At 36.8% G+C, this 24,748-nt stretch overlaps 1 protein-coding gene and 1 long non-coding RNA gene across 3 annotated transcripts in view; one reads left to right on the forward strand and one right to left on the reverse strand.

The window, feature by feature from the left end:
• The window catches only part of LOC135079848 (transient receptor potential cation channel trpm), a 307,547-nt gene that overhangs the window by 121,838 nt on the left and 160,961 nt on the right, over positions 1-24,748 (forward strand). The gene's annotated exons all lie outside the window — the stretch shown is intronic.
• LOC135079641 (uncharacterized) lies at positions 5,176-6,747 on the reverse strand. Of its 2 annotated transcripts, none has more exons than XR_010258849.1 (3): positions 6,335-6,747; positions 6,009-6,154; positions 5,176-5,923 (listed from the first exon to the last, which is right to left on the reverse strand). It is a non-coding gene; the product is annotated as an uncharacterized LOC135079641 (long non-coding RNA). The 2 variants fall into 2 exon arrangements; XR_010258848.1 differs by having other exon boundaries at positions 5,226-5,569; positions 5,802-6,154.

A 24,748-nucleotide genomic window follows, 5' to 3' on the forward strand; every position in this document is an offset into this window, starting at 1 on the left:
ATATCGTTGGCTGAAAGCAATTTTAAACGTCAATATGATAAATTGCTTTTGGACAGTTTTGAATTTTCTGAATTTCACGATGAACTGTAACCGACTTCGATTTATAGAATGTGTCTATCTCTCTCTCTCTCTCTTACACTCGTATCTTATGATACTAAAGTAAATGAAACGATATATTCGTTTGGTCTGGTCTGCGAGCACGTAGAATTTTGTCCAATGACCCCAAGCTACCCATCGACAAGCGACTGTGCGACGACGGGCGCCCGCAGTGGGTGTGCGAGCGCGACAGTAACATAATTACGCGCGAGCGATAAGGATGGATAGCTTGGGGTCATTGGAAAAAATTCTACGGTGCTCACAGACCGGGCTTTAGTAGGTATTCGTTACGCAGCTGTATGAAATACTTAACATAAGTTTCTTTATTACAAATGTTCTCCGAAAAACAAGCCATATCATCGATTTCATGGATACCGCAGTATTGAATAATAATGTTTTTATGCGAAATCGATTTATGCAAATTCACACCGTATTTGCATCGACATCGCTCTCATACGGCAGAAAAATGAGAAACAAAAAAATGCAGTATCGTGAATTTTCCGAGGAAATCGTCCATCGATTTTCCATTAGGAATCGATTGTGCATAATCGGGAGTCGTTATTTATGTTAGCAGAAAAGATCTCGAGTGGTTCGCCACTTAGTAAGGTAGCACTCCCACTCAGAGGACCGACGATCTGCTGAAAGTCGCTGAAGCACTGGATGCTAGCAGCGCAGGACCGCCCGTTGTGGAAATCCAAGGGAGGCTTTTGTCCAGCAGTGGACGGCATTAGGTTAAAACAGACCGGTTTCTGAGTTGGTGACTGAGTGCTTCTTCTCAGCACTTGGAATTTCCAAATGTTGGAATCGTGCCAAATGTTGGTCGAAGCTTTGTCAGGGCAAAAAGATTAATTATGAGACATGTAAGGTTTCATAAGGACAAAAAATTATGTATTTCCCCCCGATCGAGCAACTGCACACCTCGCTGGAATGCGACTTTTCCTTCCACGTACCCACACATCCCCGCGTTCGCCGCATCCGTACCCGAGCGTCTATGTGACGTCACGGCTGCCAGGTGCGCAGTTAACAGACGGGGTTGTAAGTAGAATATTATAATAGTCTATTTAAAATCATTTTTTGTTGTCTTAGAAACGATGGATTTATGTTTGCTTAGTAAAAGAGCATCGCTGCAACCTCTTCCCCGCTATTAATGTTTCGTTAGTAAGTTCATCCCGGCACCGTTTGCGTTAGCATGACAAATGAGCCCGTGTGAAGTAGGTCGACCGCGCAGAGACAACGATGCATAGCTTCTAGAAGTGGCTATGCTTGTTTTTCCACAAGGTGAACCGACGACATCATAAAGTTAGCAGGAAGGCGCTGGACGCAGGCCGCTACCAACCGGGCAACATGGAAAGTATTGGGGGAGGCCTATGTTCAGCAGTGGACGTCCTATGGCTCAAATGATGATGATGATGTTAATACTTATTTGTCAAGACAAACTGTACAAAGTTACAGCGGTGGGAACGAGAGGTGGGAATATAGTCCCGTTTCAGATTATTTGTCACCGAGACTGGGTAGGTAATAAATAGCGGAGTGACTATAGGTAAACGGAATAAGCATTAAATTATAAATCCATTATTAAATAAGTAGCGTTTTTTTCCTCTTAAAACCAATTAAAATTATAATCATCATCATCATTTCAGCCACAGGACGTCCACTGCTGAACATAGGCCTCCCCCAATGCTTTCCATGTTGATCGATTGGTAGCGGCCTGCGTCCAGCGCTTCCCTGCTACCTTTACGATGTCGTCGGTCCACCTTGTAGGTGGACGTCCCACGCTGCGTTTTCCGGTACGCGGCCTCCATTCCAGAACCTTTCTGCCCCATCGGCCGTCAGTTCTGCGTACTATGTGCCCTGCCCATTGCCACTTCAGCTTGCTAATACGTCGGGCTAGTTAAATTATAATATTATTATTTAACTAGCGGCCGCCCGCGACTTCGTACGCGTGGATCTCGTTTTACCCCCCCTTCATCTATCTTACGCGGTTCAGATTTTTTCATACAAATGTTTTTTCCAGCTAACTCCCGTTCCCGTGGGAATTTTGCAATATCCTGTTGTAACTAAACTTTAAGTTTACTAAGATACCTGCATGCCAAATTTCAAGCGTCTATCTTACGCGGTTTAGATATTTTCATACAAATATTTTTTCCCGCTAACTCCCGTTCCCGTGAGAATTTTGCAATATCCTGTTCTAACTAAGCTTTAAGTTTACTAAGATACCTGCATGCCAAATTTCAAGGGTCTATCTTACGCGGTTTAGATTTTTTCATACAAATGTTTTTTCCCACTAACTCCCGTTCCCGTGGGAATTTTGCAATATCCTGTTGTTACTAAGCTTTAAGTTTACTAAGATACCTGCATGCCAAATTTCAAGCGTCTAACTTAAGCGGTTTAGATTTTTCATACAAAAGGATTTTCCCGCTAATTCCCGTTCCCGCGGGAATTCCTAAGTACCCTATAACCTGCCCAGGAGTATGAAGAATAATTGTACCAAGTTTCGTTAAAATCTGTGGAGTAGTTTTTGTTTCTATAAGGAACATACAGACAGACAGACAGACAGACAGACAGACAGACAGACAAAAATTTTACTGATTGCATTTTTGGCAACAGTATCGATCACTAATCACCCCCTGATAGTTATTTTGAAAATATATTTCATGTACAGAATTGACCTCTCTACAGATTTATTATAGGTATAGATAGTTGATATGAGCATACTACATTTCACTGCAGACCCACGATACCCCTGGCGATACCCCTGGTGGTATCGTGGGTCTCGTCAAAGAACTACACTTCAGACCCACGATACCCCTGCGAGTAAAGTTGGCAAACGTGAACCGGCGCGGGCGCGGGCGGGCGGGGAGTGTGCGTCCCCACAGTGCACACGGCTAGTGCACAGTGTTGTGGAATACCTCTATGAATTCTAAATTGATTTCATTAAACATGCAATAAAATGTATATCGTTAAAAATAAAATAACAGCAATTCATATCTACATACTCGTATAATGATTACGTAGTATCAGGTAAAATACCAGGGCAACATAAATAAAGGAGCTATTTTGTGATACATATTTATTTTTCGGGTCAACCAAGAAGAATTTGATAATAGCTCCCATAAGGTTATGTTACCCTGGTACCTTTTATTTACCGTAGTAAATTCCTTTTTTCCCCACTGCTCAACTAGACTGCTCAACTGCGCAACTGTTCCACTGGTTATATTTCCCATACAAACTGCTCTACAGGAGAAGTTTTGTAATGTTAAAAAAAACTTTACTTTCACTTCATAAAATTAAAATATAGCGTAAAATTAATATTGTGTGAATAAATATAAATTATTGATAATATCTCTTTTTTTCCCAAGGGCAAACTACTCGTTTAAATCATTGTCACACACAACGTGGTAGATGAAATTATCTTTTTATCACATCAAATAACATAGATTATAGTATCAGAACAAAAATAAATAATTAAAGTCAAAAAGTTATTTTACAAGTGCTATTAATTAATTTTATTCGTAGTAGGTATTAGGTATGAATTGTTATTTTATTTTTATTTTTAACGATATACATTTTATTGCATGTTCAATGAAATCAATTTAGAATTCATAGAGGTATTCCACAACACTGTGCACTAGCCGTGTGCACTGTGGGGACGCACACTCCCCGCCCGCCCGCGCCCGCGCCGGTTCTCGTTTGCCAACTTTACTCGCAGGGGTATCGTGGGTCTGAAGTGTAGTTCTTTGACGAGACCCACGATACCACCAGGGGTATCGCCAGGGGTATCGTGGGTCTGCAGTGCTACATTTCCAGGCTTTTTTACGCTCTTAACTCGACCTAGTTCAAGTTCAAATTATTTATCGTTTCAATAACATTATTCAATCATATCTCTACTGCCTTAATGTAACACACGATTACTTTACATTCGATCTGTACCTCTAGTACGAAAAACTTTCGAGTTCAAGACGAGGACTAATTTTTGTACGTTTCGAGTTCGAACTCGAAACGTTCATTCTTGTTTTATTAAGGATCGTACTCGTTAGCTTAACTTTCTAATTTCTTTCGTCGGCACGCAAGGCCAAGAAGCTTCTTTCGACGAGTCATAGAGTATTTTACAAGTTTTTTTTTATTTAACATGGAATGGTGTGTTCCGTCCGAAACATGCTGCGTTATTTTAAGATGTTGTTATTAAATTTAAAAAAATAAGTTACAAAGATGAATAATGCTCATAACGCCTCATTAATTGTTTATACGTTTTTGTGTTATTGTTTGTTTAATATGTAAGTATTTAAAACCATTATTATTTATTACCAATCAATATTTATATTGTTGGGTAAACAAATTTCGGAACATCTTTCCGTCTTGTTAATGTAGCTGGCAAGCAAAGCGGCGTTATGAATAAATTTGAGTTGCTATAGAAACAATGTTCTGTTGATTGTCACTTGTGTCATAGAAAATAAAAAGAGCTATCCATTGTGTATTCCTACTGTTGTAATAAATTAATTTCGTGGACAAATCTATCTTCTATTTTTCTACTGTAAAATCACACTCAGCCACACGCTCACACACGTCTGACATTGAAAAGACAGGGATTTTTCTTGTTTTGACGTATTTTCTAACCTCTTAGAATGTTATTAGAAGTCGTAATAAAATAATTTTAATATAAAGCTATGTTTTAAAGTAAATAAAGACCATTTAACGATGTTAACATGATGAGACATCGGTAAGTAAATTAAATTAGCAAGTGAAAAGATTATTTAGTTAAATCATGTAGTTAAATATGTATATTGTAATTCTATCTTGTTTTAGATTTTATGGAATGGAGGAGAAGATTTAACAGCTAGAAATTAACAAAAATCCTGCAAGAGCATCGAGATCTCGCTTTTGGCGAGTGGAAGTCCAAAGGCAAAGTGCAGCGGTTTGCAGTTCTTAGCCTCACTTTTTTGGACCTAACAAGACAGGAAGAGAATAGTCAAAGGTATGTTGATTGCAATAATTGAATCTTTATTATTTAAGTAGGTACTTACCTATGCATTCTCTAGACAAACTGAAATGTTATGCCCTTTCATATGGATTGTTAGGATGGCAAGTTAAATTAGTATTTAGTTAACATTACTTTTTCTTTTACAGAGGAAACCCGAGTAGCCAGATGATAATATATGAAACCATGAGCAGCCAGCCATTGAAACTCTCAGCAATTTGAATAACAATTTTGATTATTACCAATCATGTATCATACCTATTAATAGAAAATTAAAACTGTTAGGTACCTATGTTTTAATTGAAATTCAAAATATTGTTTAATGTTTTATAAGTATTTATTAAATAAATTGTCACACATATATTTTGTTTTAATCCCATTAATGTCTATTTGCCCGCAAGTGTTGATGGTATTTCTTAAGTGTGCCTAGGAACCTTAGTCCTATTACTTATTCTGTGCCGGAGCTGGATCTTTGTAAGGTTTGGGTAGGGTAGGTACCTGTAATGATTAATAAATGTTGATGAGTAGAATACTATAACATTAATTTTATAGTTATTAGTTTAGGTAAATAAGTTTATTAAGATCTAAAACTTTCTGGCTAAAACACTTACGAGCAAAGGTATGGAATCACCCTGTTGTGTTTTGTTCTGTATGATCTTAAGAACTGAATGCATATGACATTTGTATAAAATAGTTCATGGATAAATCTTATGTAGGCATGAGTACCTACCTACTTCTCCGAGTATGTTGGGGGTATTGAGAGCATTGGTTAAGTAATTCCAAATGCTTCTTCATACCATCAGTGCCTTGGTATGAACTGGATGCATCTTAATGCATAGCACATAATATAACCTGTAATAATTATTATCTATCAAATGACAAAGAAATCATGTGGTATGTAGAGTAGACAGAATGTATGAATAAATTATGTACTTGCCTTGTGTTCCAAGGACACTCTTTTTGTTGCCATAAGACTATCTTTCCGGCAATTTGTCACATAAGTAGGTATCTTACAGGGCAGATATGTACCATCCTAGACTGCATCCCTCTTAACATCATGTGCGATTGTGGTCAAATACCTGCCTTGTTATGCATAAAAAAAAAAAAAAAATCTACTAAAATGCAGGTTTATTGACTTTGAGGCGGTATCGCTGCAACAACCACAACATCAGGATTTAAGTTTTTCCTTATTATGTTGCCCTATTAGATATGAAATAAACAAACATTAGGAAAAATGTCCACAAAATATATTTTTTTACTCACTGTTGGGATGCTTCCTAATCTCTTAACTTAAAGCATCTAAACAATCTAAATGATGCCAAACAAGGAAATAAATTCGCCGACCACATAATCTCCACATTTAAGCCTCAAAAACACGTAAAATTTATATCAACGTAATCTTCTCACAACAAAATTGACAGTGACACAACATTCGATGATTTCAACGACAACGAAACGACCGTTGATTGTCAAAATTAGGTTCGTACTACGTTATTTCATACAAAATCCATCTTTCGTCACGCCTAGTATTTGAACTCGATACGAAAGAAAATCGAAAGTTAGGTGTTTTTTTCTTTTTATGACCTATAGGGGGCGCTGTTTAATTTTTCATACAAAATTTTTCGATGGCACTTTGAATACGCAAACGAAACGAACTCGAAAGTTTTTCGTACTAGAGGTACTGGAGGCCTAGGATACGCGCCACGATAAACTTCTATCGTGGCATTTTATCGATGTTAGACGATAGCAAATGCACACCGTACATTTGTCGTCTAAGTAAGATTTCAACATATTACATACACTTGATATGCTCCTGGCAAGACCTGTCGTTGTGGCTATTCTTGGGGGCAATCATTGACCAGCAGTAGACTTCATTTGTCTGAAACAACGAACGAATGACGACAACGAAAACTATAGTTATTTAATTTTTAGCGTTAAGAGTCGCATATCAAACTAATTTGAAAATTATAAATAACTTGAAAAAATCGAATTCCGCTTGCCGGGCGACTGCTCTTCCAACTGAGCTACTTAGACACTGGATGAACCCGTCGAAATTTACTAAACAAAAACGAGGACTACCTACATTAGGTGAGACAAAATAATGGTGTCACTTCCATCGTCTTTAGTTCTTATACCGATGCAGGTGCGGGAGGGTTTACGGCCACGCCCGCCAAACAAGGACCCTGCTCATAATAGCGGCCGATGTAATTATACTTGCACGACGGCACGTCAACGTAACCACTGTGGGTTCTTGTGCAGTTGTAATAGGGGCGAGTTTGCAACAAAAATGGGTAGCCTGATGTGTTTATTATTAACCTACAAGCATTTGGGTCGCGTTTAGAACAAGTTATTAAAATGTGACTAAGATTCGGAATAGGCATAAAAAGAAACAGTCACTGAAGGAAATGTTGTCTACGGTAAACAGTAGATTTTGATAGATTTAATTAAATTAGTTTTTTGTCCATAACTTATTTATGCCTATATTTTAATCTGTGTAGGGTTTACCGATAGTTCTATAGATGTTATTTGAGGCAAAAAAAATACTTCCAAGTGTCATTAGTTTTTTGGTGAAAAACTAAATTGCGATATCGAAACTATTTAAGTATTTTAGGCGTGAAAATGAAAATTTAATTAGGTATTTTTTAGCTTTGCATGATTTTGTATGTAAATTGCAGTTGAAACTTTGAGTTCAAAAGCTACCTACGTATTACCAAAGCATGTAGAGTTACTCCAGTATTTGTGTTACCAGTTTTGATAGTCAAGGGAGTAAATTCCCGACACACGCACAATATTAACCATGTATTATTCACAAATTCGCCGGCAGAACGGAACGCACCGGAACGCGTTTTGTTTGAGGCATCGCTAATATTTCAACAGGTTGCAAATAAGGGAGGGGGTGGAATAACGCCTTACCGTCAAAATTGCCAAGGAATCAAGGAGCATTTACACGGCACGATATTTCAATGACGTCTCAAAAAATTAACGATAATGTTTCCTTTATATGGCTACGAAATCAAAACGAAGTGAAAGCCAAAAATCATAAGAAACAAAAGAATTCACAAGGACAAGTTAGGAAAACAAATCTAACATTGTCTAGTCCCAAACTACGTAGAGCTGATACTGTGGGTGCTACGAGTATAATATCAGTTCAGCTATAGGATTTCCACTGCACATTGGTGGACCGACGACCTCATAAAGGTAGCAGGAAGATGCCGAATGTAGGTCGCTACCAACCGGTCTTTTTCTATATGTTTAAAATGTTCTTGAATTGAATTGAAATGTTTGTATTAAGCGGGAATCCAGCTCTATTCCTTTACTTCTAGAGTTCTCAATCGCTGCGCCAAATCGCTCTCCTTTGTCGTTGCGAATCGCGTTCATCTAAAATCTGATGGTGTGAATATTCCCAAAAACAAAGAATTCCTTTGTTCACCTGAAACTCTGCGCGGCTTTTCATGCAGCTAGTTGTAGCTATACATAGATAGATGTGTTATATAAAAATGGTTTGTGGTAGGTTCTTTCATGATTAACTATCAAATATAACAATTTCGTGGGTCGAATCACGAAAAGGCGTAACAACTGATTTTTATCAATTTTACAGGAGCGGCGTTTAAAGATATAAATATCTTTGGACAATAAATATCTTTGGACAATCTCACACAGCGCCATCTAGCCCCAAAGTAAGCAATTAATATGCTTGTGTTATAGGTGCTAGCTTAACGGATATACTACTTATATACTTTTTTTTTTTAAATACATACTACATAGTAACACCCAGACCCGTCACAGAAATTAAAATTCATCATTTCAATTTCTGCCCGGCCGGGAATCGAACCCGGGACCTCTCGGCATAGTAGTCCGTTCTGAACCACTACACCAAACGGCCGACAAGATAATTTGAAGTACCTACCTATGGAAAAATGCATTTTGGGCCCTTTTTACCTGTCAATACTGGCTTCCTGAAAAAGAATTCAGTTACGATCTTTTGTGAGGTTATAAAATGCATGTTTTTTAATAACATGGTGGTGTGTTTAACTCAACAATGCAATTTAGTTAGATACGCCTTTTCGTGATTCAACCCACGATTTGCAATGAGGTACAAGATGTTTTAGCTGCTAGATCAAGTATTTTTTCGTATACAGGCTTAATGAGACAACATCAAAACGGAACGGAAACGGAAGCAATAATCATACCTAAATTGGATCAAAATAAAAATAGAAAAGCCGCTCCAACTCAAGACTCCTCAACCCTTATTAACCCACAAAATACAGAGTCCCATTTAGCAAAATTGACATTTAATCAGACAACATCAAAACTCTTTGAAAATAATTAACATTTTACCTCAAATAATATGAAAGCAGGCCTTTGAATCGCTGGCTTCAAACAAGTAATTTAGCTGAAATGTTTTTGCGGCGTATTTGATGTTGATAAGGTGATTTATGTAATTTCGTCCTCGTGTCACACTAGCTGAGGAGTTATGAAGTCTGAGGAGGGAAGATTGGGGTCATTTGTCTGACAAATGTGTATAGTATTTGTCTTTGGATTCAATTATGTACGTCTACTGCTGAAAAAAATAGCTCTCTATTTATTTACGTTGGAATATTCGCTTGTTTCTACTCTGTGTGTCTTTATTTTTCTTCAGGACTTGTTGAATTTAGAGTAATTTATTGAATCCTGTGATCCTGTCACATTAATTTGTTGAAATCAACCAAGCCTGAAATAATGGCTCATTTATGAAGGTTTAAGTTTTTTTCAAATGATACAAGTGGGTTAACCACACTAGCGGCGCAGTGAGGATCAAAACCGCGTTCCTCGGATCCGAACAACAACTGACAACGTTGTGCTAAGTATGTCTTTAGCAAATGAGCTTTACAAAAACAAGCATAAAATAACGTTGCTGTGACACCTTATTATGTCTTAGCCATTTTATGATCCATATGATCAGGCGCCAGCATATCAGACTAAACATTATTGTTGCAAAAATTGTCCTATTAAAATGGTATGCGCTGCCACAGATCTGACACTGTTGTTATAGCAATTACAACCTTAGTGAGCAGTAGTAATCTATACTTAATAATATAAATGCGAAAATAACTCTGTCTGTATTGCTTTCACGCCTAAACCACTGAAGCGATTTTGATGAAAGGCATAGAGATAGTTTGAGTCCCGGGAAAGGACATAGGATAGTTTTTATTCCGGTTTTTGAAACAAGGACGCGCGCGATAAAGTTTTTCTGTGATAGACAAAATTCCACGCGGGCGAAGCCGCGGGCGGAAAGCTAGTACTTGAATATTTTATACTGAGTTCAGTATGGCATATTCAAGTATTTGGTTTGAATAGCATACGACCCCGGCTTCAAACGTAAGAACCCTAAACTTGAATGGACCCAAAGGGTCCGTAGAGAATTTCGCGAATTTTCTTTCGTTTAAAAGAACCTACGATAAAAAGATCTGTTGTGCAATCACATCACTTCCCTGATACAGTATCTCTTAATAGGCTATTATATCAAAGGGGCCCGAATAAATGCTTTCATATACAAAGCGGGTTTCGTGGAAAATTCTTATTGTAAGCGATGTATATTATTACATGTGTGTTAATTGTATGTATACGTAAGTATTCCAATTTAATTCCAGGCGACAGGATATCAAGCTAAAGACGATGGCATTTTATGTAAAAGTTATTTACTGTCGTTGTATAGATAAAATGTTTTATACGGGTTCGTTCGTTCGTTCGTTTCAGCCAAATGACGTCCACTGCTGGACAAAGGCGGGTATCCAACCTAAATTTTGCTGTTTCGGGATTCTAAATGTGGTTGTTTAAAGGTTTTTTAGGCTGGGGAGGATGACGGTGTTTACTATTTTAAATACAGCAAGAAACGTGCTTAGTAAATAATGTGGAGTCAAAGTAAAGATGATATCAATGGCTGGCAGAAATTTTAATCCGACGTGAACGGAAATGTCATTTTAATTGGACGATCACTTTGTTCTTTAAAATGTCTACTTCCATCTACCATTGGTTCCCAAAGTGAACAGGGGAGGCGCAAAGACCTTTAAAGGGGGGCGCGGGCTATCTGTGTATTTATGTATAAAAAACCTGCGACAGCTGAGAGAATGCATTCCAGCGCGGAATTTTTTAATGGTAGAAAAGGGGCGCGTCTCAAATAAGTTTGGAAACCAATGTAGGTACTAGCTAAAACGCGTCTTAACCAAAACGGAAACATGACAAAGTTACACCAACCCCAATCTGGGCTAAATCGGATTTAAGACCCAATCTTCAAATAACAAACCACAGAACATAACAATTTAGATTGTTTGCAACACTTTGAATGATAAATTAACCGTATCAAATACTGAAGACAGCTTATCAGTGGGTGCTGAGGAAAATTTCAGCGTGTTTGCCAGTAAATACTGCCTTAAATTTCATAACACAGTTATGTTGCTGGTCTTATCTTGTTGAGATGCCAGCAGGTCATTTGGTCGTGTGCCAGATCACAAGAGCTGCACTTTACCCACGAAAAGGGGAAATTACCCTTGCTTTATGGCGTCTTGATGAACGGACTTTAAATTAAAGATGGCTTTAAGAAGTCTACTCTTCCCTAATAAAATAAAATAAAAGAAGAAACATGTTATGAACACCATTATTATAGAAAAAAAAATAGTCCAACGATTCTGAAATGTCATGTGGCAAAAAAGATACATACAGCCGAACATGTTCTACATTCTCCTCCTTTTTTGAAGTCGGTTAAAAATCTAAAACTAATCACAGTATTATTGGTAGCGCCCTCCTGTAAATGTCATTATTATGGTTGTCCAACGTCCAACGTGGCAAAAATTAGAACAAATAATCCAGTATAGATAGTAGCTTAGTAGCGCCCTCCTCACAACGTCGTAGCTGGGACGGTTCATTCTTGGACATCTCACCCTTTGCTTGATTACTCACCTGCGCTCTAATAGTACCGTTATTTATCAAATCTCACTTCGCCAGCTCTGTACGGTGAGTGAGAAAGATGACGAGAGTTTTACGCCAAAATAGTTTTTACCCTTATCTCCCTAGCCAACACTCAGTAGGTATTTGGTAGGGATGTTATGGATATCCGTAACCGTAACCGAAACTATCGGATATCCGAAATAAAAAAGTATCCCTAACCGTAACCGAAACCAAATCAAAAGTTTCGGATAGTTTCGGATAAAAGCGGAGTCCGAATCATAATATTTTTTAATATTTGTTGCTTGTCTGGAATTCCCTGGCCCCATTTAATATCCCCGCCTGTTTTACCTTTATCAGGTGTCGTCATAGTACTTAAAGTGGCTATGTGGTTCGCGCAGCATCTTACTATGAATGAATTTTACATTTTTAAAATTCTAATATCCGTAACCGAAATTATCCGAAACTTTTGCATAATCCGAAATGATTTCATATCCGTAACCGTAACCGAAACTGCATATTCACATCCCTGGTATTTGGTGCGATGCCAGCGCTTGCCAGATTTGTTCACGAAATTACCTTATTTTGCTGTTTTATTTATTTTCGCAAGTGGGTGGTGATAGTGTGCGGATTTTCGTAATAGGAGCACGATGAATGCGCGCTACTGTGGAATGTAAACAGATAATATATCGCACCTCCTCTGAATAGCCGTCATAAGTGCAAAAACTTTACGGGGCTTTTACGACATTTATAAAAACAAGTCTTGTAATAAAAGGGTTGTGGCGATATTGCTGCTTTTAGCTTCCTGTTTTGTTGTGTTCTTTGTGGTTGCGGGTTTGAATTCCGTGGGACATTTTAGTGTAAAGCACGTGAGCATCTATACTTAATATTATAAAGCTGAAGAGTTTGTTTGTTTGTTTACTTGAACGCGCTAATCTCAGGAACTACTGGTCCGATTTGGAAAATTCTTTCAGTGTTAGATAGCCCATTTATCGAGGAAGGCTATATAGGCTATAAACCATCACGCTATGAGTAATAGGTGCAAAGGAAAAATGAAAAATGTATATTGCTGAAAACGGGTTTTCACGCGTACGTAGTAGCGGGCACAGCTAGTAAGCATTTATTCAGGGGACTTCATTACGACTCTATGTATTACTATGTATATATGTTTGTTCGTTATCTAGTTGTCATAGTAAAACCTTCGCTTAGTTTTCTGCTAGGCGTTGGTATGCGTGTTTACCTTCAATAAAAAATTACATTAAAGGTTCATACTTAGAGGTAAAATTTCAATATCCCCAGCCTATCGAATACGGATCTTAATTAACTTAGTAAAACAACTTTCAATCTGATAAACTGGTGACGTGGCGTTTTATAACCAACATTGAATCTGATACGAACTCAAGTTGCAAACCTCATCTCAAATCTGAGATAAGTGATTATAATTCGAGGAAACAGAACGACAAGCTCTTGACGCGAATCCTATTATTTCAGACAGCTGTATTTCATCCGGACGTAATCCCTTGCAAGACAAGAACGATAATAGCGTAGAAGATATTCACTTTAATTTCGATACAGTTAAAATTCAAGCCCTTATGTTACCAGGATATACATTATAGATGTATGTAGGATGTAGGGCGCGATGTCCTAGATAAGATCTATCATAAGAAGACACTATATTAAGCTAGTGCTACAAGTAAACGCCTACTTAATACAGCTCTTGAGCCTTCGTAATGAGATGTATTTATTTATTTGAACTCATACTCGTATATCCTCTACAGTTTATAGTTAGAGAGTTGACCTCTCGACTCGTGATCGTGAAGTTCTGGATTAAAAATCCAGAAAGGATACAGTTTATTTGTCTATTTCCCCCCTTATTTGGTAACGATTTTGCAAGCTTGAATCAAGCATTATTGTCCAAAAGAAATGTGATTTCGTGCTTGATAGAGCACGCATTATAAGCTGTTGTACCTACCGATTGAGCCGAGTAAAGCAATACATTATGATGCTTCTAAGTTTTTTCTATTATTTGATACTAAACAAACAGTGATTTTAGAAACTTGGGAAGCGAAATTCTTAATAAGGACACTTTGTTGAAGTGTTACTGAAGTGTGATAAAATGTTCTTTGGAGACGAAGAAAAATACCTGACAATGGACATGGCGCACAATTTTTGTTGAAGATGCCAAAAAAAACTACAAAAAATTAGAATGAATACTGTATTTTTACTTTTTTGATATCTTTAAAAATGACTGAAATATTCAAGCTCAAAGTGCGCTCTTCCGCTAGGAGCGATTTTCCGCGCGGATTTTGAAAATGTGACGTAGTAACATGAAAAGCTGCATGTAGGATATTATCTGTGTACAATGGTTAGAATGGTTAGTAGGGGAGCCGAAGCGGGGATTTCGGGACTTACTAAAGAGTGGCAGACTAACATACAAGGAAATACTTTGTACCTGGTTGATTACCTCTAAGTATGAATTTTTGATATAAAACGGCATTAGTTTTTATGCCTCTCACCCAAAAAATACCTCAATTAAGCCCAAATTTGAGACCGCAGCCAAACTATGAGTGACGATGGAAACTAGCCTAGATGGAGGACACATGAAATTGAATTCTGCTTCTTCATTGATAAAGACTTATCATTTACCATACCTTATCATTTTGTATTCCATTTTCAAGTCACTTTTTTTTCGCTTACTGTAAAACAAAACGTGGGATTTTTTTAAATCTCAGGTCTTTTGTACGAACATCTGAACGATGTCTGGTTTTAATTTCTTCAGTTACTCCGTGACCATGGCGCTTGCAACAGTGCCGAAATATTGGAAACTCAAAACTAAGGTACATGGTAGCAATCCCGTCAGTAATAATAATAGGAAAATGTCTTGAAAAATAAGTAAATCGTATATTACTTTATGTAACTAATTTTATTATGTATCATACTTATAACTAATCACTTCATTCAGAACTAGAAAACGATTCCAAGGATTCCACTTTTCTTCAATAGATGATCAAGATAAAGAGGTATTTATTATAAATTGCTCTTCCACCATTTCAATTATTCTATCTTACATCTTACTTGATGAAATCTTTTTCAATTTTATTTACATGGTCATAACATTTTCACCATTCCTCTGCACCAATTTGTGAGGTACACCTGAAACCCCCGATAAAGCACCTATTATAAGAATAATATTAAAAAAAAACCCTTCTGACGCAGTTAGGTAATAAACTAAATGTATCCAATTTCACTCCAACTTACTGTCAACTCAACGACGCGCTTTAAAATCAAAGATTGACTTTGAATTATGCCTTATTTTACAATACACATTGAAAACAATATGACTTGCTTGAGCTTTTTCGACTTTTTCACAAAAATAACAAATAGGCATGAAGAGATTACAAAATTTCTGCAGCGACTGACAGTTCACTTGATTTACTTTGACAGGTGACAATAAATCCATAGACATTTGCCATATGAAAGACACTTTTCCAATATTTTTGTTTGCCATGAGATTCTGGTACACCTATACCTATCATTTAATGAAAAGATAAACTAAATTTTTTCAGCACAACGAAAATCAACTTTGGCGCGTAGCAATGCAACGTGACAACTGCAGTTCGGACTTCTTTATGCGTCCACTACACATTAGGGTGGTCCTTACTTTTCGACTTTTGAATTATCCCCGGGGCACTTTCTCATTCGATTATATACCTCTAAATATGAAATTAGTTTTTTTGTTTTTTTTTTGGTTAAGATTTAGAGGTCGCTACCAGCTGTCAAAATATTTACAAAAGCTTTGAAGATCTTAAATCATGGTTTCATAAATGTTTTATTTAAGTGTTTAAATCACATTTTACGTGCAAATGAACATCGCATAAATAGAATAGACAATCGCTTCTTGTCCCCTTGTCCCCTTCTCCCCTCAACCCCTCTTCTGTACCGACCATGGTACCGACGCGTCGAGATACTAACAAGTAAACTCTTATATCTTAAAAATAATTGATTCAAATATGTACATTGTACATAATATCTTAGTTCATAGCAACAACAATAATTTTGTAATATTTTTATTTGGCTTTAGCTTTAAAAATAAATGAATCTAACAAATACAGATTTTGTTTTTACTTAAAATTCAAACCTTGGTAGCGACCCCTAAATGTCTTTTAAAAATTAAGAAAAAAATAATGAAAGACTTTCATATGGTATATATTCAAATTACGTGGTGCCCCGCAAAATATAAGAAAAAAATTTTTTTTCGTAGGAATAAGGACCACCCTACTACACATACAATAAAATTCGAACTATCGCACATTTTTTCTTTTTAATTCTAATTCAGTAAAAAATGTTTTTGAAACCTTCATTCAAAATTCAAAAGTTATTATCATATGACAGAACTTATGACCAGACTATGTACATTGAATAAAATATTTTTCTTTTTATCATCAAGCTTAGCAGTCTAATAAGTTACTATGACACTCGAGTTAATCCACATTCAGCACCATAGCCTCCCCTTCTACAAGGCCCTCTACAAATGTCAAAACGTCACTTAACCCTTTTAGCACCAGTTCTTTTGTTTTTGAGAAGATGTACCCAAATTTTTATATCAATTAAATTATAGTCCAGTCGACCTGGAAAGTGTTCCGGGAGTTTTGAAAATTGGTCATTAAAATAGATTTCGCTATGCTCTCTGTTAGTCTGTTAGTTAAGTGTGATTGCCGCGCTCGTTGCGAAATTGGAAAAATGCTGCCTTAGAGAAGATTTTTGATAGTTACATTCTTTCCTATTTCGTCGTTACAGCCAAATGACGTTCACTGCTGGACAAAGGCGAAAATCATTTGGGTTTTCCATAGGTTTTTCATAATGAACAGTCCTGCGCTGCCCGCATTCAGTTTCTACCCGCGACCTTTACCAGATCGTCGGTCCACCTAGTAGGAGGCCTGCCCACGCTACGTCTTCCAGCCCGTGGTCGCCACTCAAGAAATTTTCTGCCCCAATGGCCATCGTCTCTACGAGCTATGTGTCCCGCCCACTGCCACTTGATTTTAGCAATTCTGCGTGCTATGTCGATCACTTTGGTTCTCCTGCGGATCTCCTCATTTCTGATTCGATCACGCAGGGAAACCCCGAGCATAGCCCGCTCCATCACCCTTTGGGTGACCTTGAGCCTTCTTATGAGGCCCATAGTAAGCGACCACGTTTCAGAACCTTAAACTTTCCTATTTATTTCACGACTAGCTTTCGCCTGCGGCTTCACCCGCGTGAAATTTAGTGTCACAGATCGGCATAAATTATAGCCTATATGTTAATCTGGGTTACAAACAATAATATTGTACAGTTTCAACAAAATCCGTTGAGTACTTTTTGCGTGAAAGAGTAACAAACCTGAGACACAGGAATCTTCCTAGTTCAGGTATCAACCCACCAACATTCTTACTTTTTGTTTTTCCTGATTGTTTGTTATCATAATATTATCTGTTATGTTGGTGAGAAATAAACATTACTTTACTTTATTTTAAACTTCCAGACATCCAAACTTTCGCATTTACCTATAATATTAGTAGGATACAATTATGTTATGTAGAAGCAAACATGACAAAAAAAATGTATACTTCAGCAACGCGAATTTTTTTATACTTCAGCATATTTAGGACACCCGGCAGCGTGTCCTGCCATGATCAAAGAAAAAAGAACTCGCAATTTAGCAGGTACATTAATTTGACTGTTTCACAACTCTAACTCTATTTAACTTACATTACATGAAATTTATCACATTTATCAAAGCTTCTTAGCTTGTCTATGTCCCAAAAATTATAAAATGAAAAAAGTAGTTGTCAAAAACCTTTTTTAAGGCGGATTTTTTTCAATAAGGCGGGCGCGCGCCCGGCTATAAACGAGGTCACAAAATTCGGAAAGAACATAGCGAAATCTATTTATTCACCAATTTTCAAAAATTCCGGAAAACTTTCTAAGTAAAATTAACAAATAACTGGACTATTTACTCGTTATTGAGCACAGAGACACAAACTTGGTTAAGCGCCTAGTTTGAAATGTGATTGAACGATGACAACTAACAACAGTTGTCAGTTAGGTAAAATTTTATTTTAGTTGGAAAAAGACAAAAAGTGGTAAATGGGTTAACGTGCGGGGGCTGCAAAATCATGTTGTGACGTCACGCGCGAATATTGGAAATTTTTGAAAATTTTAAAAAGTCCGTAAACTTCTCGAGGCTCTATCTTCGGTAATACTGGATGGATTGAGGTGAAATAAAAACTAGTGTAATGTGTGTGATCTAAACTTTAAATTAAGTCATAATTTAACTTAATATTATAACTTATGCGTGTTGTCCATTGAAATGAAAAGATAATTTTCTTTCAGAAGAGATTTATAAGGCTTAAGCTACGGCAATAACATGGAAAAAATGTTGAGAGCAATCTTCAGTGCTCAATTACAAATAACGAACTACAAAGCATCGTAATATTATTTTAAAATGTACCTATAAATTTACATTTAAGCACCAGTGCTTTTATTATCATCAACTTCTACTGCCGTTTAGGTTGTTTTGTCTCTTTTGTCCTGTCCACATTAAGATCAGCATTTGATAGAAAATAAGTATCCATTTGCTAAAACGATTCCCTAATTATTATATTACTTAGTTAGTTGCAATATGGTAATTAATACAATTACTTACATAAAAGTCAAATATCGTCGGTCGTCGTCTATCTATAGGTACTTTGATAGAAAGTGTCAAAACATCCATTCGCTACAATTCCAGTTCTTCCATTATCTAGTTACACATTTTTGTTAAGAAATGATAGAGAGGCCAAAGTGTTTAACTTAAGTTGTCGTCTGTCTATAAGTACTTTCGAAATAAAAAGGTAACATTTTCCAGTTCAAGAGAGGAGACCTAAAAGTGAACATCTAGCTAGACCCTTTGACGCAAAAGATTTTCTAACAAATAGACGTTTTGAAAATAAGCTCTCGCAAGGAGGGGCTTCTGATAAAAGCTTTAGTGAACCTTCTCGAAGAGACGCTACATTTTTTATTAGTACCTCTAGCACGATAAACTTTCGACTTCGAATCGTTTGCGTATTCGAATCGCCATCAAAATATTTATTATGAAAACTTACGCCCGTATTCACAAACGTACCTTGCTTAAGTGAAGCAGCAAATCGAACGTAGTCTTGAATAGAGCTCTGTAATTGGTTCGTGCGCCCTGTGAGACCTCATAGTAATGTTTGTGAATAAGGGCGTTAAACAGCGCCCCTGTGAACGTAACGTATAAACGAAGAAATGGTAGCACGGAACTAATTCGTCGATCGTCACGTTATTGAATTCAATGGCTGGATATCGAATTTGGTCGAATACGCAACCGATTCGAAGACGAAAGACTTTCGTGCTAGATGTACAGGCTCGGCTAAGGCATTCGGTCACCTGTTGCGGGATCTGAAGGGCTATAAACACCTGTAATAAAGTAGCTATGTTGCCCAGAAGTACCTTAAAGCCCGACCACACGATACTTTAGAGTTCATGAATAAAAAAGCGGATGGCTTGAAAAAAGTTAAAGATAGACAAGTTTACAGTTGGGCGAGATTGTCATTTTAGGAGTTTGGAAAAAGGAAATTTACAAATTTTATATAATCTTTTTTATACAGATCAAGGCAATCGCACTTGATGTTAAGTGAGAGGCTGTCTAGGATGATACATATCTGCCCTGTAAGTGCTTATTCACTCTCGCCTTGAAAATATTATCATTACAATAATAATGTCCTCTTAGGCTGAGTTGCACCTAACTTTGACCGTAACTATGACGATAACCGGTGTTTTATGTATGGAGTTTGAGAGATTTTTGAAGTTTGTCAAAGATAAAGTAAGATGGTGCAACCCAACCTTAATCTATGTAATCATTGGCGAAATCATGGTTCTCAATACCAAGTCGTTGCCAAAATAAAATAAGAAGAGATTTTTTTTTCCAAAAGAGATTTGATAAAGTCCGGGCTTTCATTAGATCATGGTTTCAGGTTGATGTTTTAAGGGGTAATTTAAATTGGCAAAGTTTTCAAAACTGAAGTTGTGAGCAAAACCTACACGAGCGAAACCACAGGCTGAAGTTGCATGACCGTTAATTACTATTAATTATGAGCCTTAGCTCTTCTGGAAATTCTGGAATTCCCAGCGCCCACAATATTCGCTCCGGGAGTAATTGCCTCCTCGATTCTTTGCCTTCATTAAGAAGTTTCTTGCAATTAATTGTCCAGGTTAAAGAGAATTATTTATTTTAGTTTTGAGTTGGTAGGTTCATTTAATTAGCGTATAAGTATAACCGTATTGTCTCTTCAACAAGTAATATGTAAAGTGACGTGAGATGGTTTAATTTTGAGGTTGGTAGTTTCTTTACAAATACACAAAGAAAATTCGTAATCAATAGCTTATATTGATTGGTAAATAGAACCTTGTTTTACAGATTTTATGTCAGAACATCAGTATGTTCTGACATAAAATCTGTAAAACAAGGTGTAATAAGTACCGATATCAAACGCTTATCAGTATAAGCGTTTGATATCGGTACTTATTCAAGCGAAACTATCATAGAAGTTGGGTACTGAACATAAAATGTCTAACCTAACACACATAATAATACGCATTACACTACAAAATCCTCACTAATATTGTGTTAAATGACTACATAACTATGTCAGCCTGATGATATGTGTCTCTGTTTGTTTTACTAATTTACAGGCATTAATCAACAACGCATTTAGTCGCGTTTGCATAGAATAATTTGATTGCCGTACATAATTTTATTGAGTTTGCTTTAACTAACTTTAAGCTTAATTCCGATTGCATAGCGTTTAAAGGTCATATCATACTTACGCCCGTATTCACAAACATTACTATGAGGTCTGACAGAGCGCGTGGACGCACAGGGTGATCATACGAACTAGGGAAGTTAATAAGGATATGTAGTTTCGGTTATGGATACGTTTACGGATATAGGAATATTATTATACCGGTTTCGGTTACGGTTACGGATATCCATAACATCCCTGATACGAACCAATCACAGAGCTCTATTCAATGCTGTGCGTTCGATTTGCTGCTTCACTTAAGCAACCGCGCCCGCTGCGGGCGAAAACCGCGTCGTGAGTTGTGCATTAGTTTTTACATAAGTATCTGCATTTAACAGAAGCTGCGGGTCCGCAACCGCCGTGGGCGCGGGTGAAAACCGCGCCATGAGTTCTTAGCCTTACGATCCCTTTCCGGGTTAATAAGTGTGCTACGTCCTTTAACTGTAACAGTAACGGTGCCACTGCGCCAGCAAAGGCTAATGAAATAATTTGTAGAGCCAGAAGCTACCTTTGAAATGCATAATTGGATAAAAAGTTCAGTATCGTTCAAAAGCTTTCTCTTTGCAGTCTGTAATTTATAGCTTTTGCAAAACTTTAGAGCTTGGAATGGTTGTATAAATTAGTTTTGAGGATTTCAAAAGATATTAGCTATTTTATCAGTTCCTTACGTTGACTATTCGAACGTCCCAGAAACTGGCGTTTTGTATGTAAGTTAACGAAAATGGCTTTTCCATACTAACATTTTATCGATATTTTAAGGAACTACAACAAATCTAAAAAATATCAGTAAAAAATATTAGTATTTTTATAACGGAAACGGATGTCACTCAGAGTCAGTGTGCCTACCATGAGTTTACGTTAGGTGTGCTCGCTAGCGACTGCGTAAAAAAATGACATTTAAATGTATGACATATTGTGCAGCGCCCCTAGCGGCTACTTTCAAGAAATAAAATCTTCATAGAATCTTTTGACGTATTCGCTAGCGAGCTCACCTAACGTAAACTCATGGTAGGCACACAGGTCGTGCTGGCTTTCGACAGTTTGAATTTTCTTTTTTGTGGGCACATCTAATACATATATTAAACTAAATAATGCCAAGTGGGCCTTCATCCTCAAGCCTCCGCATTATTCTCGAAGCCCGAGGCCTCAAGGATGTCATCCCTTGCCAATGCTCCAGGGCTCCGGCGCATTAACGGCTTATTTTCGTCTAACAACTGTTGCTCTGTAGGGCGGCGTTTATGTTGGCTTTATTTGAAGGGCTACGTGCCTTATATAATAATAGCTTTTACTATGGTTTCATGGTCATAGGAAAGGTTTATCGCGCCCTAGGGTTTAATCATGAAAAAGTACATACTTAACAGACAGATTCAGGTATTTTAGTATGGATTTAAATCTTCCAATTTATTTAAATTCGTTCGTTTCAGCTGAAAGACGTCCACTGCTGGACAAAGGCCTTCCCCAAGGTTTTCCACAAAGACGGGTCCTGCGCCGCCCGCATCCAGGCATCTCCCTATTATAATTAATAACTTTATTCAGTTACCCATTTATCTTTAACACGGGGCACTTTAATCCTTATACGTGGTGTAGCTTTAGTACTTTATTGTAACATCATGTTTGTATGTATATGTTAATGTAATTCGGTCTAAAATAAGGAGATTTTATGACAACACATATATTGATGCAGCTAACCGTATAATAAATCCAATTTTTCTACTCGTTCCTTCAATACATATATTTTAAAAGTGATAAATAATAGTATGAACGAGACTTTAGTCCCATACTCGCAAAGGTAGGTGAAGCGCTGTCGACTTAATTCGATTCTTCCTCTCTTTCAAGCCATTCTCGACCTTAAATCTAGAGCGGTAAAGTGCTCAAACTAAAGATAGAGGTTGTACCTGTGTCCCTATTCGTTGACCCCTTTGTTGGGCTTGTTATATTTTTATTTTTCGGGCACGAGACTTGCGCCTGTGTGTGCAAAATACGGTCAAAATATACACATGACTTGCCTTAGTAAATGTGTTGTAAAAAATAAATATACAAGTAGGTACGAGTATGTATTTTGAGATTAGGGAATATGGCCTGCATTATGTGATTAAATATTGGGATTCGACTAATAAAAGCTTATCAAGGTTGTAATGCATTTTTTTTATGCTAGACAAGGCAGGTATTTGACCGCAATAGCACCTGGTGTTAAGTGAGATGCAGTCTAGGATGGTACATATTATTATCTGCCCTGTAAGTTTCGATATTGCCTTTTAGATTTTTAATCAAATGAACATTCCTTCCAACAACAGTATAATATGTATGTAGTTATATGACCGTAAGACATGCTGTCTTATAACACTGGTCAACAGTGGTTTTGGTGCCAAGGAACTGTATATATTTTTTGATTGAGGACCTTATGCTGGTTGCTTTAGTAGCAAATTTGTTGATTTCCTACGTGTGGTTTTCTAGATTTTGACGTGTATAGAAAAATACAAAATTTCACCAAAATCAGCGTTTATAATATATTGAAATGCTTAAAAACTTTATTTTCCACAACTTTTGTGAATGAGGTGTAATGGAACTATCACGTTACATCCTCCAGCAGTAATCAGCCATCATATAACTATCCCATCTGCCTTGGTACCTCTCTTCCAATGGTTTTTAGGTCTTGATAGCATCGCTCTCCCTGTTCTTAGCTATAGCATGCTATAGTGACCCAAGATTCTCTGGGAATTGATCAAGATGACTGTGGAGGTAGTGCCCTTTGATGAAAATTATTACATCCTGAGTTTTTAGGGCATGTCTCACAATTTCATAGTAGTTACTAGTCCTGTGATTTCCGAAAAAAATTTTAGTAACTTCAACGAACGAAGTCCACGTAAATCGTTCCAAACGTCCATAAAACTTAAGAAATCAGTATCTTTTATTAATATTCTTATTTGTGGGCCCTCAAAAATTTACTGCTTTAACCTTTTTTTATGCTCAAACCAGGATTTTTTTTTGTTTTTTCCTCACTTTTTCCACTCTGAACTTCATGTTAGGGCTTCTTTGACCATTAAAACATTGCCACAGTGTTCACAGCAGATTATACAAACAATTTCGGGTATCCACCGCTTGAAAACAACCACAATTTCCGACTTAAAGTAAGAAAAATAAGCACTTTTTATTAAAATTTTGTCTAAATTTTTGAAATTCTTAACTGTGTACACATCACAAATGTAACAAATTACATTTGGATCGTTGAGGCAACTTCTTGGCAATGCAGACATGATATTAAAATAAATTTCGTTATAAAAATATACCGATAACATTACAAACTGTGCAACCAAAGTACCGATTAAAGCTAAAATTTAAAACTGAGGTTAGATCAAAAACTACACGTAGGAAAAAAAAAAGAAAAATATTTATATTATTACTAATACACACCTAATAATAAACTATCAACAGAATCTCGGCACCATTTTAATTTTGATTTTTTGTTGACCAGTGTAATAAATTGGATCAAATCAAAACACTCTTGTGGCGGAGTTTTGGGCTGACACTGTGTAGGGTTGTTGTCGACACGAAAAGAAAAGATAAATTGGATAATATAAAATGTTTGTACTTAACGAACAAATCAAGTTGTCCTTAAAGTTATATTAATTAAATTTAGTTCAGTCGGTGTAAAAGCTAAACATGTTTTACTGCTTCAAGAATAATTATCCTTAATTACAGGCATCTTTCATAATGTGATTTTATGATCGAAAGTAGTTTACTTTTTTTTCAATACAAGTAAACCTACAGAAGGTTCAAATAACATGATTCACCTTCCACGAAAACGACATTTCTAAACTTATTTAGTATTTCATAACCGTTCTTAACCCAATAATATCGCATGTTATAACATGTTATAACATTACTGAGGGCGCGTGATTACGTAGGGCGG

Source organism: Ostrinia nubilalis, chromosome 17 (assembly GCF_963855985.1).
Source record: "Ostrinia nubilalis chromosome 17, ilOstNubi1.1, whole genome shotgun sequence".
Taxonomy (NCBI): Eukaryota; Metazoa; Arthropoda; class Insecta; order Lepidoptera; family Crambidae; genus Ostrinia; species Ostrinia nubilalis.